Source organism: Macrotis lagotis, chromosome 1 (assembly GCF_037893015.1).
Source record: "Macrotis lagotis isolate mMagLag1 chromosome 1, bilby.v1.9.chrom.fasta, whole genome shotgun sequence".
Lineage (NCBI taxonomy): Eukaryota > Metazoa > Chordata > Mammalia > Peramelemorphia > Peramelidae > Macrotis > Macrotis lagotis.
This window is the reverse complement of record NC_133658.1, coordinates 924,763,847-924,780,389: the sequence shown is the minus strand read 5'-3', so window position 1 is coordinate 924,780,389 and position 16,543 is coordinate 924,763,847. Positions and strand designations below refer to the sequence as shown.

At 41.1% G+C, this 16,543-nt stretch overlaps 1 pseudogene; it reads right to left on the bottom strand.

Annotated features, from left to right (window-relative positions):
* Positions 1–14,465: 14,465 nt before the first annotated feature.
* LOC141509926 (putative 3-phosphoinositide-dependent protein kinase 2 pseudogene) lies at positions 14,466–15,476 on the bottom strand (annotated as a pseudogene).
* Between the last annotated feature and the right edge of the window lie 1,067 nt (positions 15,477–16,543).

The following is a 16,543-nucleotide window of genomic DNA, read 5'->3' as shown; positions in this document are numbered from 1 at the left end:
TCTCCAAATCATCAGTAGGGGAGAGAGGAGATGGAGGTCACTATTTTGTCACCTCTCTGAAGGCTCCTGTCCTATGGATCTCCTTCAGCATTTTTAAATCTTGTGATTTGTGCAAGGAAACATCAATGATCAGTTATTTCCTTTGCTCCCAAGGCAATGAATCTGGGGAGGTGCCATCCATTTAAATTCAGATGCTTCAGAACAGGTGCCTTTTTTGCCTGGCACATTGACACTTTTGTCAGTCTAGACCAACTGGTACTATCTTACTTCTATTTTCTGTCCACAGCATCAAGCAAGCAAATATCTTTATTGAACTGGATGAAGGATCAGGGGCATTGGGGCAAAGGACTCACCCTTTTGCTCCTTCATTCCTTAGTCTCGATGCCACCTTGTAGGAGAGACTAGTGTGAGAGAAGGCTGCCCTTCTGTAGCTTACATTCATCCTTACTTCTCAAACATTACATTATTTTATCCTTCCGTCAGTCAATAGAGCCACCTTCTTGGATCCAAATCTCTGTGGTAAATCTGCTTTCAGCTCCTAATGAGCCCACAGTTCCCAGAGGAGGTTATCCAAAGGGTTTCCCCAAATCTCTGTCTTCCCTTCAGGCCTGACCCTCCCAGAATCATGAAGTAAGGACATCTTTGTGTGTGGGATGGCAGATATCAGGGCTGGTCTGAGGTGACTGGTTTCCTCTGTAGGACAGTCAAGAGCCAGGGTTCAAGTCCAGGATGTTGAGGCCAGATCTTCAGTCTCCACCCCTTGGAGAATGAGTTCTCAAGGCCTGCAAAGAGAACTAGTGAGATTCGGGATGTTTTTACTTCCACAAACTCTTCTGACTCTCAGTTTCTCTTTCCTTGTTCCTTCCCCCACATTCTTTTCCTCAGGCATCGTGGTCTCATCTCAGAAGTACTGAGTAGAGAGAAATGTGCATTTGGAATTAGGAAATAGGCATTCAAGCTATGCCACCAACTTTCTGGATGACCTTGGACCAGTGCCTTTACTTCTACAAGTTTATGTATAAGGTATAACAGGAAGGGTTTGCCTGGGTGGTCTCTAAGGTTGACTTAATTTATTTCACTGATTGACTCGTCGATGTTTGAGAAGTACCACCTAGGTTTTATTTGTTTTGTGCTATAGTTTGAGATCTGTCATTGTTAGGCCTACTTCCTCCTCTTTTAATTATTTCCCTCTTGATGGATTTTTCTCTATTAAAATTTCATTTTTATTTTTGTAGCCCTAGTTTATTGACATGGCATTCAGTTAATTTAGGTGGCCTTGTCTTTTGATTATCCTGCTCTCCCATGATCAACGAATATTTTGACTCCAGTGTGAATTATGGTATGCCTTTTCCTCATGGCAGTCTCATCCTTTAGGCCTCCTGTTTGGAGCTACTATGTGTCACTGTGGACAGAAGTTTGTACTTGGAGTCAGGGAGATCTGAGTTCAAATATGGTCCAGACAGTTAGCAGCTATGTGGCCCTAGGCAAGTCCCCTATACCCTGCTTGCCTCAATTTCTAATTTTTTTAAGTGGGGGTATAGGGTCAGTTAGATCTCTTAGGGTTGTTGTGATGATTCAATGAGATAATGTCTGTGATTTGTGAACCTTCATGCTCTTGAGAGCTGACAACTAGTTTGACTATCTCAATTTCCATTCAGGAGATTCAGAACTAAGACAATGATTTTTTCTCAAGAATGGTCATGAATGGTTTGATTTTAGCTTGGACAGAGGCTGCAGAGGACTTCCCCTGACATCTATCCTTTGGCCCCAGGCTGCTGTCCCTCTTCATCAAGGACTGCAATGGAGAATACCAGCTGTATCCAGAGAAAGAATTGTGGAGTTTGAACAAAGACCAAAGACTTTCTATGTACCTTTCATTTAAAAAAAATTGTCTTATGATGTAATTCTGCTATATCTCATACTATATGTTTATCCCTTAAGGATCTGATTTCTCTCTCATCACACTCAACTTAGATCAATGTATACCATGGAAACAATATATAGACTAACAAACTGCCTTCTGTGGGGGGTGAGGGGAGGGAAGCAAGATTGGGGGAAAAATTGTAAAACTCAAAATAAATAAAACCTTTCTAAAATAAAAAAAAAGCTCCTTGGATTCAGGCATGATATTTGCTTCCATTTTATATTCTTTTATTGTAAAATATTTAATAAATGATTTTTCATTTTCATTGATCTTTCAGGGGTACATGAGCTATGATGATAGAGTTCTGTGTGTGTGTGTGTGTGTGTTTTGAAAGGAATCTAGGAATTCCTTTGGCCAGTACAGGGAAAACATATCCTAGTCATTCATCAGCTGGATCAGGGGAGAATTCCAGGGAAAGAAGGAGATCACAGACCTTAGGTCTTTATCTCTGTTCCCTTTGTGGGGCATCCTCAGAATCAGAACTGAAATTAAAGTATTTTATTTATTTATAAAAATGCTTTTTCTACCCCCCCCCCATTCTACCCCTATTGCTATCCCTTTCCTTTTCCAAGGCTTTTGGAAATGAGGGCTGAATTCCATGTGTGACCTTGGCTGTTTTCATGCATGTGAATCTGTCTGTTCAGTGAAAGGAGTCTGGGGCCCTCCTCCTAGTAATGTTGCCCAGAAATAACAGGCCTGTCCCTCAGCGAGATCTGGGAATGAGACTGGGAAGACCCCAGGGAAAGGAAGGCAGAGTTTGAGTCTTCACTTCAGACATTTCCTAGCTATGTGACCCTGGGTAAGTCACTTATCTGCAGTCTCCTTTCCTTGGCTGTAACTATCTCATGGGGTTGTTGGAAGTATCGAATGACATATTTCTAAAGTGGTTAGTAATCATAATAATAATACAGTTTACAAATATTATCTTATTTGATTCTCTCAATAATTCTGGATGTTGCTATAAATGGCTGGTAATTTTAAATACTTAGTCCAGAGTGACTAAAATAGTTTTTATTAATAAACTCTGCAGAGAGTCATTTCTCCTAGTGAGGAAAAAGTCCGCAATTGTGACAATGTCCAGTTTGAAAGGCTTGTTCCTCTCTTTTGTGCCAATCATTGGTCACAGTTACAATCTAATTGATACCCCCTACAGGTTTTCCCCACCCTGTTCATTATACTAATGAGCAGAGGGGGGTGAACAGTAATATGCATGAACCTCCTCAAGCAGGCACATGTGTAAAGAAAAGGACCCTAGGTCAACCCATGGAGCAGACCTTATCTAACTTCAGGTCTGCTCAGGTTGGGGGAAATTCTTTGTCTTACACTCATATATCTGTATGTAGGCACAACCTTAGGCAGACCCCAGTTTTTGAAATACATATGTATAATATTTAAACTAACAATCTTCTCTTATATTCTGTGGAAGCCAAACACCCTCTATTCCTCACAAGTGCCATTGTTATTTTATAGATGAGGAAACTCAGGCAAACAGGTCAAACCCAGCTAATAGTTAGACCTGACCTCATTTCTTCCTGATCTGAGTCCAAAGTTCTACTCACAATACACCCTATCTGCCTGTGTGGTGTCCTCCTAATCTCATTCAGCAGCATCTAACCTTGTGCTCTGTGCTCAATGAGCTCAGTAATTTCCCTTGCCCCCAAGGCAATGAATCTGGGCAGGTGTTCCCACTTTAGGACCAGCTACTCCAAATCAGTGGTCATCATATTGTTTTGTCCTGGGCCATGGATACCTTTGTCAATGTAGTCCAACTTGCACTCCTGCTTCCTTTTTCTATCTGAAGCTCATCTTCAGATAGAAACTGGGGAAAAAAGTAAGCAGCATTGTGGGGAAAGGACTCACCATTTTCTGCTTTGATTCCCTGGCCCAGGTATAGCCCTCTAGGAGAGACTAGCGTGAGAGAAGCTTCTCTTCTGTAGCTACATTTGTCCCCACTCCACAAAGATTTCATTTTTACATCCTTCATCAGACAGTAGAGTCACCTTCCTGGATCCTGCTCTCTGTGGTCAGCCTGTTTTCACCTCCCAGTGGGCCCATAGTTCCCAGAGTAGGTTGTCCAAAGGGTTTCCCCAAATCTCTGTCTTCCCTTCAGGCCTGACCCTCCCAGACTCACAAAGAGAAAGGACATCCTTGTGTGTGTGGGATGGCAGGATGTCATTGCTGGTCTTGAGCCATCTTGTCTCTATTGTAAGAACAGCATGACAATCCAGAGTCAGGGTTTAAGCCCAGGATGTTGAGACTAGATCTTCAGTCTCCACCCCCTGAGAAAAAGGTTTCCAGGTCTGCAAAAAGAACCGGGGAGATTTGCAATGTTTTCACGTCCATAAATTCTTCTGACTCTCAGAGGTTTCTCTTCCCTTGTTCCTTTCTCCACATACATAGTCTCACAGAAACCTGGGATTCATCCCGGTAAATAGGGTCTGCTATTACTCCTATATTACAAATGAAGAAACTGAGGCAGGGAGAAGTTAAGTGGCTCACTCAGGGTTATCCAGTTTGTTTTTGAGGCCAGCTGTCAGCTCAGGTCTTCCTGACTTCAGATTTGGTGCCCTATCCACTGTACTGCAATTCACTGCCTCTAATCATCCATATAGGTCAGAGTTGAGTGAATCAGGTGGACTCCCCAGGTGGATGAACATTCCTGAGAAGACCTCAGCAAGCCCCAAGCAAGCCCTCCCTGAACACACCTTAGATCTTTAAGACAAGACACAAGGATCCAACAATGCTGTGTACTAGTTCACAAGTTTTCTTAGGAATTGGGAAAAATTCAAATCTGCCTTCATTTTACAAATACATCACGATCATGAACTGCCTAACTGAAACCTTCTAGTCTAGTGGAAATTCCCAGGACTATTCCTCTATCAGGACATCCCCTCATCTTAATTCCAAGGTTTGGTTTCCTGACCTTTTCTGGGACTCCCCCTCTCACTCCCTATTCAATAATATAAATTTTCACTTTAGTACTCAAGTAAGGAAATAAGTGAGCTGCATACAGACTTGGAAGATAGGGTATGGGGACAATAACCCAGCAGGTACAGAGGAGTTAAAGTCCCAGGAATCTCTTCTGATGCTGCTTGTCATCACATTTCTTTTCTGTACCCAACTTTTACCTCTGGCTCCAAGAACTTCTAGAAAGAATTTGAAGGCAATAACCTGGTGGAATGGGCAAAGCAATTTCTTCCAAAGGCCATGAAGGCATCTGAAGCAGGTACTATGGGTTCTAAGAACTGGGACAGCATTCTAACCCTGGGACATGGCCAGTCATCTCAACTTTTGTCCTGCCACTGAACTTCAATGACCCAGGAAGAGAGGGAGCCTGATAACTTTGTTAGACTCTTGTTTCAATCCAATTCACTTGTGAGACAAGACTCACCCTCTGATGTCACTGGCCCTCTTGGAAAATGCAGAACTAAGAGCAATTTTGTGTAAATTCTGGGGTCACTTCTTCAGGCAAGTAAACCCTATCCCCATCATCCTAACCCCCATGACTATTTCTCCGGGTCCACCCCTCCAATAATGATGAATTATCTCAGAAAGGAGACCCTGAAATTTAGAGGGAAATGTCCTCCATTTTCATCCAATTTCCTCCTGGATTTCAGTTGTGATAGAGGCAGGGCCAGCTGAGAGTCCACTCTCTTCTTTCCCTGGCTTTAGTGGATGAATGACTGATGGAATTTAGAGAATGACTGAAAGGCAGGAATCATGTGCTATGTCCTCTGCCCATCATCAAGCTCTGAGGATAAAAATAAAATGGCCAGATTGTTCCTGTGCTCTTGGAGCTTATATTCTGATGTAAAGGGAAATGATAGTTACTCTCTGGGGAGAGGTAGGCTGAGGGGAGTCCCAGGGTAGTCCATGGAGGGAGGACAGTGGGGTTCAGTTGATGAAAGTTCACTGAGCAGGAGGCAGAACTTATGGGGAAGGGGCAGAGAGTGGGGAAGTCTACCCCAGGCAGGGAGGAGAAGAGCCTAATGAAAAGAAGGTTTCCTAGCCCCAGTGAGCACCCAGCTAGCTGGACAGGAATAACTCTTAGAGGTTCACAAACCACTTCCCTGTTATAGTCTGAGACAACTCCCGCAGACATTTTAATGTTCATTTATAGAGAAGGAAACAGCCTCAAGCCCTGACTGCATAGACTGGAGCTGAGGTAACAGGGGAAACTACCCTTGGCTTCTGCTGGGCTATGAGGTTTCTCCCTTGACCTGATGAACTTTCAGGACCATATGTAGTTCATGGGTGCGACTGTTGGGGCTGAACCAGTCCCTCCACAGAAGGGCCAATATAGGCTGTAAATGGACCACCAGTTTTCACATACTCTTTCATTGAGCAACATAGGGATGGAAGGATCATCCATAACCAGGGAGCCAGGAAAAGTCTGAGTGGACTAAGTCCTAAGTAAGAGAAGAGGCTGGCATGAGGAGGGTGATCAGTGAAAGAATAAAGGATGTTCTTTTTATGAGACAGAGATGGGATGTCACATTTGGGAAACTGGAGAGCTGGGAGGTTTAACTGAAGAGGAGCCCATCACACTGTAGAATCCTACTTGGTTTGAATGCTGCCATGTTTGTCTAACCCACTGGTTCTGGGGCCTGATTATCCTCTCTTGCAATTTTAAAACCGAATCTTTTAACTTAAACTTCATATTCTATGATATGAGATATATGATATTAAAGTTGTATTCTTACAATTATAATATATAATGAAAATGCTTAATATTTCTTACATGTGACAGTAAATATAATCCTGATTTTCCTCTTAAAATAGTTTTATTTGACCCAACAACTCATAATTTGAATATTCTGATCCATTGAAATCTATATTTATATATGCATTATATATTATATTTAAATGTTTCATACATAAATATATTCCAACATTTCTAAATATATACACAATTAATATGTTTAGCACTCTGCTTCAAAAATATTAATTTATTTCCTGACTTATCTAGTATTATAAAACCCTTCACAACAGAACACCAACTGCAGATTTGATAAAGCTATCAGGTATACCCTTGTCTAAAGGACTGAAATTTAGACATTTCATGGTAGAGGGATCTCATGAGTCCTGGTGAGGAAACTTCACTGGTGCAGGTGATCAACTTCTTAGTCTCAGAGAGCTCCCTAAAGTCTGTCCAGGGACAGAGAGGCAATGCATCTGAGAAGGGAGACTCAAACCCAGGTCTTTGGGGCTTCCAGGTCAGATTTCCAGCCTCTGGGCCAGGCTGATTCTCTAGATCATTGAGGAGATTACAGAAGCTCAACCTCATCAGACCAGTGATGGTTTACCCTTCCACTGGGTGGTCTGCACTTCCCCAACTGCCCTATTGTATAATTTACCCTACTAATCCTAGGGCAGAGCAGGGAGACCTTGCATAAAATCTTAGTCAATTTTCTCTGCATCGTTATTCTGGCCTTTGTCTAGTGGCCCCTTCCAAATGGGACATAATAGCCAACCAATAGCCAGATTACACAGTTAACCCAGGACTTCTAGTGCTGGTATCCACAGGACCCCTGACACCTTGTTGCTCTCTGAATCTGTTTCCTCCTCTGTGAAATGAGGGTGGGGGCCAGAGCTCATTTCCAGCACTGAACCTTAGGCATTACTGTATTCCCTCCTTCTCGGAGGGTCCTGACTGCAAATGGGCAAGTGAAGCAAAGACAGAGCTAGTACTGAGGAGGTCAACAATGGCCTTATTTGGCAACTAGAACACTTTTCAGTCAGGTCTTTTTTCTCAGTTCATCTTATTATTTATTTATTAAATTTTGCAAGAAGTGCAGGCCCTGATAAACAGGAAGACAGGGCAGCAGAATGGGTAAGGCGCTGCCTCAGGGTCAGAAACACCTGATCTCTCTTGGCTGTGCCTCCCTCAGTTCAGCTCTCTAAGGCATGAGTGTCAGACCTTTTACATCTTCTTGGCCCCATCACCCAATAAAAACTCATCAAGGGCTGCAAATAAAATGTAATATTTATTTATGACAACAATGTTATGCATAGTACCAATGAGTATAATAATAAAATGTAATAAAATACAATAAATTAGAACAACAAAATATTAAGTACAATCATAAAACTTACTTTTTTACACAAAAAATAAGAACCTACCATTTTTAATGTGAATACTGAGCCTGCTTTTTCGATTCCAATGCATCTGTCTGGTTGGATATGAAGTGATATGAAGAATATTTTTAAGTTGCTGCTCTGAAATTTAAACACTATCAAGTCCCACAAAAGACATCATGGACAGGACTCATTCCTGAAATGCCAGCTATTTTTCTTTAGACAGGAGCCCTTTATAAAAGTCCGATGAAGATTTCTGAATAAACTTTACTCTGAGTTGCATATCTGATTGTAATTCTAAACTTTCCATTTGCTAGTTTGTAGTGAACGCGTTGCTGTCAACTGAGTAACAAATATACTGAAATGCAGCTGGTGTTTTCTAATCAAAGTATTGTGATAAAATAGCAATTAATGGTGCATATTTTTCACTGTTCAGTGTTTCAAAATGGCTTAAAGTTTTCTTCTTAATCTGACATTGTCACAATTTCAGTTTCATTTCAGTGCTGTCACTGTTTGAAATATATCATTTTTTCCCTTTTTAAAAAAAGATTTTATTTATTTTGAGTTTTACAATTTTTCCCCCTAATCTTGATTCCCTCCCCGCCACCTCCCACAGAAGGCAGTCTGTCAGCCTTTACATTGTTTCCATGGTATACATTGATCTCAGTTGAATGTGATGAGAGAGAAATCATAACCTTGGAAGAAACATAAAGTATAAGAGATAGCAGGATCAGACAATAAGGTATCAGTTTTTTTTCTAAATGAAAGTTAATATCCTTGGTCTTTGTTCAAACTCCACAGTTCTTTCTCTGGATACAGATGGTATTCTCCATGGCAGACAGCCCCAAATTCTGCCAGATTGTTGCACTGATGGAATAAACAAGTCCATCAAGTTTGATCATCATCCCCACGCTGCCATCACGGTGTACAGTGTTTCTCTGGTTCTGCTCATCCCACTCAGCATCAGTTCATGCAAATCCCTCCAGGCTTCCCTGAATTCCCATCCCTCCTGGTTTCTAATAGAACAATAGTGTTCCATGACACACATATACCACAGTTTGCTAAGTCATTCCCCAATTGAAGGACATTTACTTGATTTCCAGTTCTTGGCCACCACAAACAGGGCTGCTATGAATATTTTTGTACAAGTGATGTTTTTTGAAATATATCATTTATTAAATGATTTTCACCTCGGAAATGCATGTTCAGTGCATTTAAATGAGCAGTGATAATCACTAAAATGTGAAATCTGCCAACCAATCCTCATTTTTCAATTCAGGTGCAAGCTTTCTTTTTAAGTCCATAAAACACTTCATTTCATTTTTCAAATTGGAGATACATTTAAACATGTTCTCATGACTTAACCACCTTCGTACAGTGAAGTACACATTATCTCCACAGCTGGTTTCCAAAGTATTCAGGAACTAGCAGCTGCTTAATTCTTTCAATCTGATAAAATTTATTCTTTTAATGACAAAGTACTGATATTTTTACACCATTGCACACAAGCTTTCTTGGAATATTAAGCAATGATACTTCACAAAACATAAATTACTGAACATTTTTGCATCTTCTTCCATTAGTGTTGTTAGTCCTTCCTTCTTTCTAAGCCATACTAACACACTGTCAGTGAACCCGGATCTTCCCTTTTTAAAAGGGTGTTCTATTTATTCACTGTGCTTTCTACCTTCCATGGTAGAAACAGCTTCACTGAACACAGCCAAAGAGGAAGAATGTTTCCTGGGAGGTTGGAGTGGTGTATTGGAATGAATGGGAGGCTCTTTTCTTGGCTTGAGAATTATTTGTCAATAGTTAAGAAAATCTTGTCAATGCTGCTTTTATTGCTGCAAACAAATCAAGAATCCTAGTCATATTTATTCTTCAGAGTCACTAAGGAAGCCAGTTCTTCAATCATATTAATTAGTTGCTGATACTTCAAATAAATATGGCAAATTGAGCCATATCTGTTGTATCAGTACTTTCATCCAAATCTATGAAATAAAACTTGAGATTTCAATTATTTTTTCAATGTATTTCTCTATGTCATAAATGCACATAGCAATTGTTTGGTGTAATTAATTAATTTTACAAATTTTTTTTCAGGTCAAATTATATGTGTTCTACTTTCAAGACTTTTTTTTAAAAAAAATAAATTCACTGTCAATAAATGTCCTTAAAGTTTCTCTTTTGGTTTTTGAAAGGCAATGGTGTTAAGTAATTTGCCCAAGATCACACAGCTAGGTAATTATGAAGTGTCTGAGGCCAGATTTGAACTCAGGTACTCCTGACTCCAGGGCTAGTGCTCTATCCACTGTGCCATTTATTTTTTTTTAATTTGCCCCTTAATTTGTCTTGGTTAATGATCCAATTTGAGAGTTCATTTTTCAAAATAGTTTTCCATCATCACTACATTGAAAACTGAGGTGGGTCCAGTAGTTTTCTCTACATATGAAGGGCATGAGAACCCATGGGGGCCTGTGATCCTACCCAGCATAGACCTGAATCCCCAAGACTCAAACAAATCATAACCACACAATGAAATACCACATTGCCATTTCACTATCACACCCAGCCCTGCTGAGTATAGTGCAGGCAGTCCTGGAGGTGGTAGAGAAAGGTAGGCAGAAGGGCATCATGTCTTCATTGCTCACCAAAGAGATATGCACTCCCCTCTCCCCAGTTCCAGGTCAAGTCAGTTAACCCAAGGACTATGGTATAACCTAGTGATGCAGCCAGGTCAGAGGAGAGAGAAATTTCCTCTTCTCACCCACACCCAAGATTGGGTCATATGATCATGATACTCTTATGAGTTTGTGTCTAGTAACCAGGTCCATCTGCATCAAGGTGCACACACAGTTTGGTACATTTTGGAGTGTGATCTGAAACTGATTTTAGAATACTTATACCCATCCCCATGTCCATAAATGTTCATCAGTGGACCTACTCATGAGAAACAACTCTGATTTTAATAAATCTCCTTTTCTGTTGCCTTTTTCAATGAAATGAACATGAAATCTGAGAACAATCTCACACTTGAGTCCAAGTAATGTACAGTTTCACAAGGATGGATTTGAACTCAGTTCTTCCTGTCTCCTGGCTCAACATTCTTATCTAATATGGCCTCTTAGCAAGTTTGTGTCTTGGACCCCAACTCTTTTGACAGTCTAGTCAAGTCCCTTCTCAGAATTGCATTTTTCAACAATTAAAATAAAATAGAGACAAGTGCAAGAGAATCAAATAGATGATCAAAATATTTTTAAAACCCAAGCTAATGTAAACCAGATTCAGAACACATGGGAAAGTCATGGAGATAAGCATAGTAGTAATGTGATGATGTTTGTCTTTCATATCCAATTGAAGACCATGGCATCAAGGAGGTGATGCCTTGACATGTATGTAAACTGAATTTCAGTGAGGGGAGTGCTGTATTGTAACCAGACTCAATTTCCCCTGCAGAGCAATCTGGGTCTAGTGGCCAATTAGGAATCAGGACTATTGGAGAGAGCCCTGGCCTGAAGGCAATCAGGGTTAAATGACTTGTCCAAGATCACCTAGCTGATAAGTGTCTGAGGCTGCATTTGAACCATAATCTTTCTGTCATCAGGGCTATTGTTCTATTCACTGTGCTTTCTACCTTCCATGGTAAACAGCTTCACTAAACACAGCCAAAGAGGAAGAATGTTTCCTGGGAGATTGGAGTGGTGTATTGGAATGAATGGGAGGCTCTTCTCTTGGTTTGAGATCTTGCCTCCATTTCTTCCCTGTGACCTTGACTCCCTGAGCTTTCCTTTATTCACTGGACAGATTTGATTATCCCTCATGTCCCTTTCAGCCCCAAGCTCCAGAAAGAGCCTCACCTAAGTGGTATCTATGAAGGACATAGTGAAAATTGGGCAAGAAGAGGAAGTAAAATGTCATTCCATTGCCTTGTCTTCTATTCCCCAAGCTAAATTTCTCTCTTCCCCTCTTGCTTCCCCATCCATGCCTGTGCTGCCAACCTCACCCCCATATATCTACCTTCAGACTCCTCACCCCTTAGCTCCAAGTGGAGAGGTATTACTGAGCTTGTGATTAACCCTTGTTTGTAGATAATGTGCTTTAAGACCAGTTAAAATAGAAATGGATTAATTATAAACTCTGTGACCTTCAGGGTGGGGTTGTGGTTTTTTGTTTTGTTTCTACAGGGACTTAGTACATCAGTATTTATCAGAAAGTCTGGCATCTGGGAAGCACTTAATGAACTTCTTGTTCTCTTGAGTCTCCTCCCTCAGGTATAAGTCTTCATTAAGTAAATTCATATGGAGAAATAAAAAGTCAAGAATTTGCAGGGATTCAATGAAAAAAGTGCAAAAGATGGTGGCTTAGCCTTACCAGATCTAAAATTATATTATAAAGCATCAGTCATCAAAACTGTCTAGTACTGGCTAAGAAACAGGGTGGTGGACCAGTGGAATAGACTAGGTGAAATAGCAGGAAATGATTATAGTAATCTGCTGTTTGCTAAACCCAAAGAGTCCAGCTATTGGGAGAAAAAGTCTCTCTTTGATAAAAACTGCTGGGAAAATTGGAAGTTAGTATGGAAGAAACTTAGAATAGACCCACACCTCACACCCTTTACCAAGAGAAGATCCAAATGGTTACAGGACATAGACATAAAAAAACAATATCATAAGCAAACTAGAAGATCAAGGACTAGTTTACCTGTCAGATCTATGGAAAGGGAAGTGGTTTGTGACTAAGGAAGAGATGGAGAACATCACCAAAAACAAACTAGATGATTTTGATTATGTTAAATTAAAAGCTTTTGCACAGACAAAACCACTGTAACCAAGATCAAAAGAAATGTAGTAAATTGGGAAATAATCTTTACAACTAGTATTTCTGACAAAGGACTCATTTCTAAAAAATACAGAGAACTGAGTCATATTTTCAAAAAAAAAAAGCCATTCCCCAATTGACAAATGGTCAAAGGATATGCAAAGACAATTTACAGCTGAGGAGATCAAAGTGATCCATAGTCATATGAAAAATTGCTCTAAATCATCACTTATTAGAGAAATGCAAATTAAAGCTTCCCTGAGGTACCACCTCACACCTCTCAGACTGGCCAATATGACCAGAAAGGACAATGATCACTGTTGGAAGGGATGTGGGGAAATCTGGGACACTAATACATTGTTGGTGGAGCTGTAAACTCATGCAACCTTTCTGGAGAGCAATTTGGAATTATGCTTAAAGGGCAACAAAAATGTGCATACCCTTTGATCCAGCAATACCACTACTGGGTCTATACCCTGAAGAGATGATGAAAAAGGGTAAAAACATCACTTGTACAAAAATATTCATGGCAGCCCTGTTTGTGGTGGCAATGAATTGGAAATTAAATGAATGTCCTTCAATTGGGGAATGGCTTAGCAAACTGTGGTATATGTATGTCATGGAACACTATTGTTCTATTAGAAACCAGGAGGGATGGGAATTCAGGGAAGCCTGGAGGAATTTGCATGAATTGATGCTGAGTGAGATGAGCAGAACCAGAGAAACACTGTACACCCTGACAGCAGCCTGGAGATGATGATCAACCTTGATGGACTTGTTCATTCCTTTAGTGCAACAACCAGGGACAATTTTGGGCTATCCGCAATGGAGAATACTATCTGTAGCCAGAGAAAGAATTGTGGAGTTTGAACAAAGACCAAAGACTATTACCTTCAATTTAAGGGGGGAAAAAACCTGTTATCTTATTAACTTTGCTATCTCTTTTACTCTATTTTTCTTCTTTAAGGATATGATTTCTCTCTTATCACATTCAATGTATACCAGGGAAACATGTAAGGACTAACAGACTGCCTTCTGTGGGGGATGGGGGTAGGGAAACAAGATTAGGGGAAAAATTGTAAAACTCAAAAATAAACAGTCTTCCTAAATTAAAAAAAATTGTAAAAGCAATTAGTTTGTTCAGGTGCTGAGCATGTGACAAAAGTCAAATTTGCATTAATTTTTCAGGAGTTTGTAGTCTAATAGAAAGCCCATTGCCAAGAGTTATAAACACCAATTATTTTATTTTACTTTAGTTTAGTTTAGTTTTTGCAAGGCAATGGGGCTTAGTGGCTTGCCCAAAGCCACACAACTAGGTAATTGTTAAGTGTCTGAGGTCAGATTTGAAATCAGGTTCTCCAGACTCCAGGGCCGGTGCTCTATCCACTGCCCACTGTGCCACTTAGTGGCCCTGATACCAGTTATTTTAAATGCATTCAGGAAATCTTATGTAGAAAGATGAGGGAAGATAACTTAGGAGAAGCACCACAGACACATAAAATAACAAGAAGCAAGGTAGAAGTCAAAAGAAGTTTATTTTTTCTCTCTCACACATAACAGTCAACCATCAAAAATACATTAAATAATCCCCAGGCTTCAATCATCATTGAGACAGAGGTGGATTTAGTCTCTGGAGAATTTCTAGTCATTTTTTGTCTTCAGATGTAAAGACCAAGGATCCAGTGACCTGTGGAGGTGTCTGGAGATGCAGATTGTCTCAGGTGATGTTTTCAAAGAATGGGTGCTCCTTCAAGGCCTCATAGCTCCCCATTTCTTCACAGCCTAGTCTATTTGTGAGATCTAGAACCAGAAGCTTTCTCACAAGGTCTTTTGCTTTTGAGAATTCTTCTGGGAAGTCATATGCGAGGCTGAGAATCTTAGAGAATGCAAGATTCACATGTTGGGTTTGGAAAGGGTGTAACCCTGCTACCAGGTGATAGATCACACACCCCAGAGCCCACAGGTCTGAACTTTTGCTTGTGCTTTCCCCCATGAGGAGTTCTGGGGACATAAAAAGGGTCATGCCCATGACAGAGTTTGTCATGGCTTGCTTATCACAGGAGGGCAATCTTTTGGCTGATCCAAAGTCTGCAATTTGAATGTGCATGTCACCATTTAAAAGGATGTTTGGGGGTTTCAGGTCCCTGTGAATAATACCCTGGCTGTGCAGGTATTCCAGAGCCAACACTATCTCTGCAGAATAAAAACTGGCACAGGCCTCGTTCAAAGGCCCCACTTTCTCCACAAAGCTTTGGAGATCTCCATTACTGGTGTAGCTGAGGACAAAATACACTTTCTTCTTGTCCTGGAAGGAGCGGTAAAGCTTGATACAGAAGGGGTGATCCAAGCTGGTCAAGATATCCAGTTCTCTGGTGACATAGTGCACCTGCTTCTTTTTAATTATTTTCTTTTTCTCAAAGATTTTAATCGCATAGTCCTTGGAAGTTGCCACCTCCCGGCCCAAGGCCACAGTGCCGAACTCTCCTTCCCCTAGGACTTTTCTCAAAATGAAATCTTCGGGCTTCTTGCTCCAGCATTGGGTTGGATGCAAGTCCTGCCCAGGAGTGCTGTGCCCAGTCTTGACTACAGGAGCCAGGTCTGTGGGAGCCCTGGAAGGCGATGTTCGAGGATCAGGGTACCTGACTGGGCTAGCCATGTGGTAATGTGGCGATTGGCACACTAGCTTGGAGGTGAGAGCCCCACGATAGGATTAGCTGAGGGAGCTCCTGGCCAGGCTAGGCCTCCACGGTTGCCACTCTTGAAGTCTTTCCCCTCTAAGAGTTTGGCAACTCCACAACCTAGATCCTCAAACCTGAGGTGGTCAGAGAGTCTCCTCCAGACTCATCCCCAGGGCTTGTTTAACTATTGAAAGTTTGTACAGCCCTTTCAGTTCCCTGACCCTTTCCTCCTTTTTTCTTTTGGTTCCTTTTGGCCCACTTTAGCCTTAACCCACCCATTCTGGTACTCTCTACCCTAACCACCCATGTCCAACCTTTTGCTGCCCCACCCATAATCATCAATTTTGCTCATCTCAGATGATCACATCCCAGGTGTTCACAAGGATTATTTGTGCCAGACCTGTGGTAGAGCTTTGGGAGCTCCTACTGGTTGGAGCAGCCACAGCTGAACACACCGTACCTTGGGTCTACCACAGCAATGACTTTTGGGTCAGGAAAAACAAGAATCAACCAATCGAATTCTCTCGCTAAATTCAATTAGACCCAACTGACCAAAGGCATCTTCAGGTTGTTTTACCAAGGGGAAAAAAAAAGAAAGCCTGGGCAACAAATATAATAGAAGTAAAAAAAAGAAGCAGATTTTTACTAACATAAAAAAAAGACTGAGTAGAGACTAAGGAAGGAGCCTCCTATCCTAACCAGTCCTCTGACTCTCATCCTGGAGCCCATTTCCCTGGACTCCTGGGGTGGAGGTGGGGTCCTGTTTACCAGGAGGTTGGTAATGCCTGAGGAGCTCTACAGATGGGCTTGGTCCTGGCTAAGTGTTTCAAATAGATTAGGAGCTGAGTCCAGAGTTAAACTGGAGAGGAAACAGGCAGGAATACTTTTGGAAAACAGCAAAATTCATTGAATGAATGAAGTAACTTCTAGAAACCCAGGTCAACTGAAAAACATGCAGATTATAAACTGTCAATATTCCTCAGCTGTTTTTTCTGTTACCATCATGGATATACTTGTGAGAAGGGAAAAAAAATGAGCTTCACAT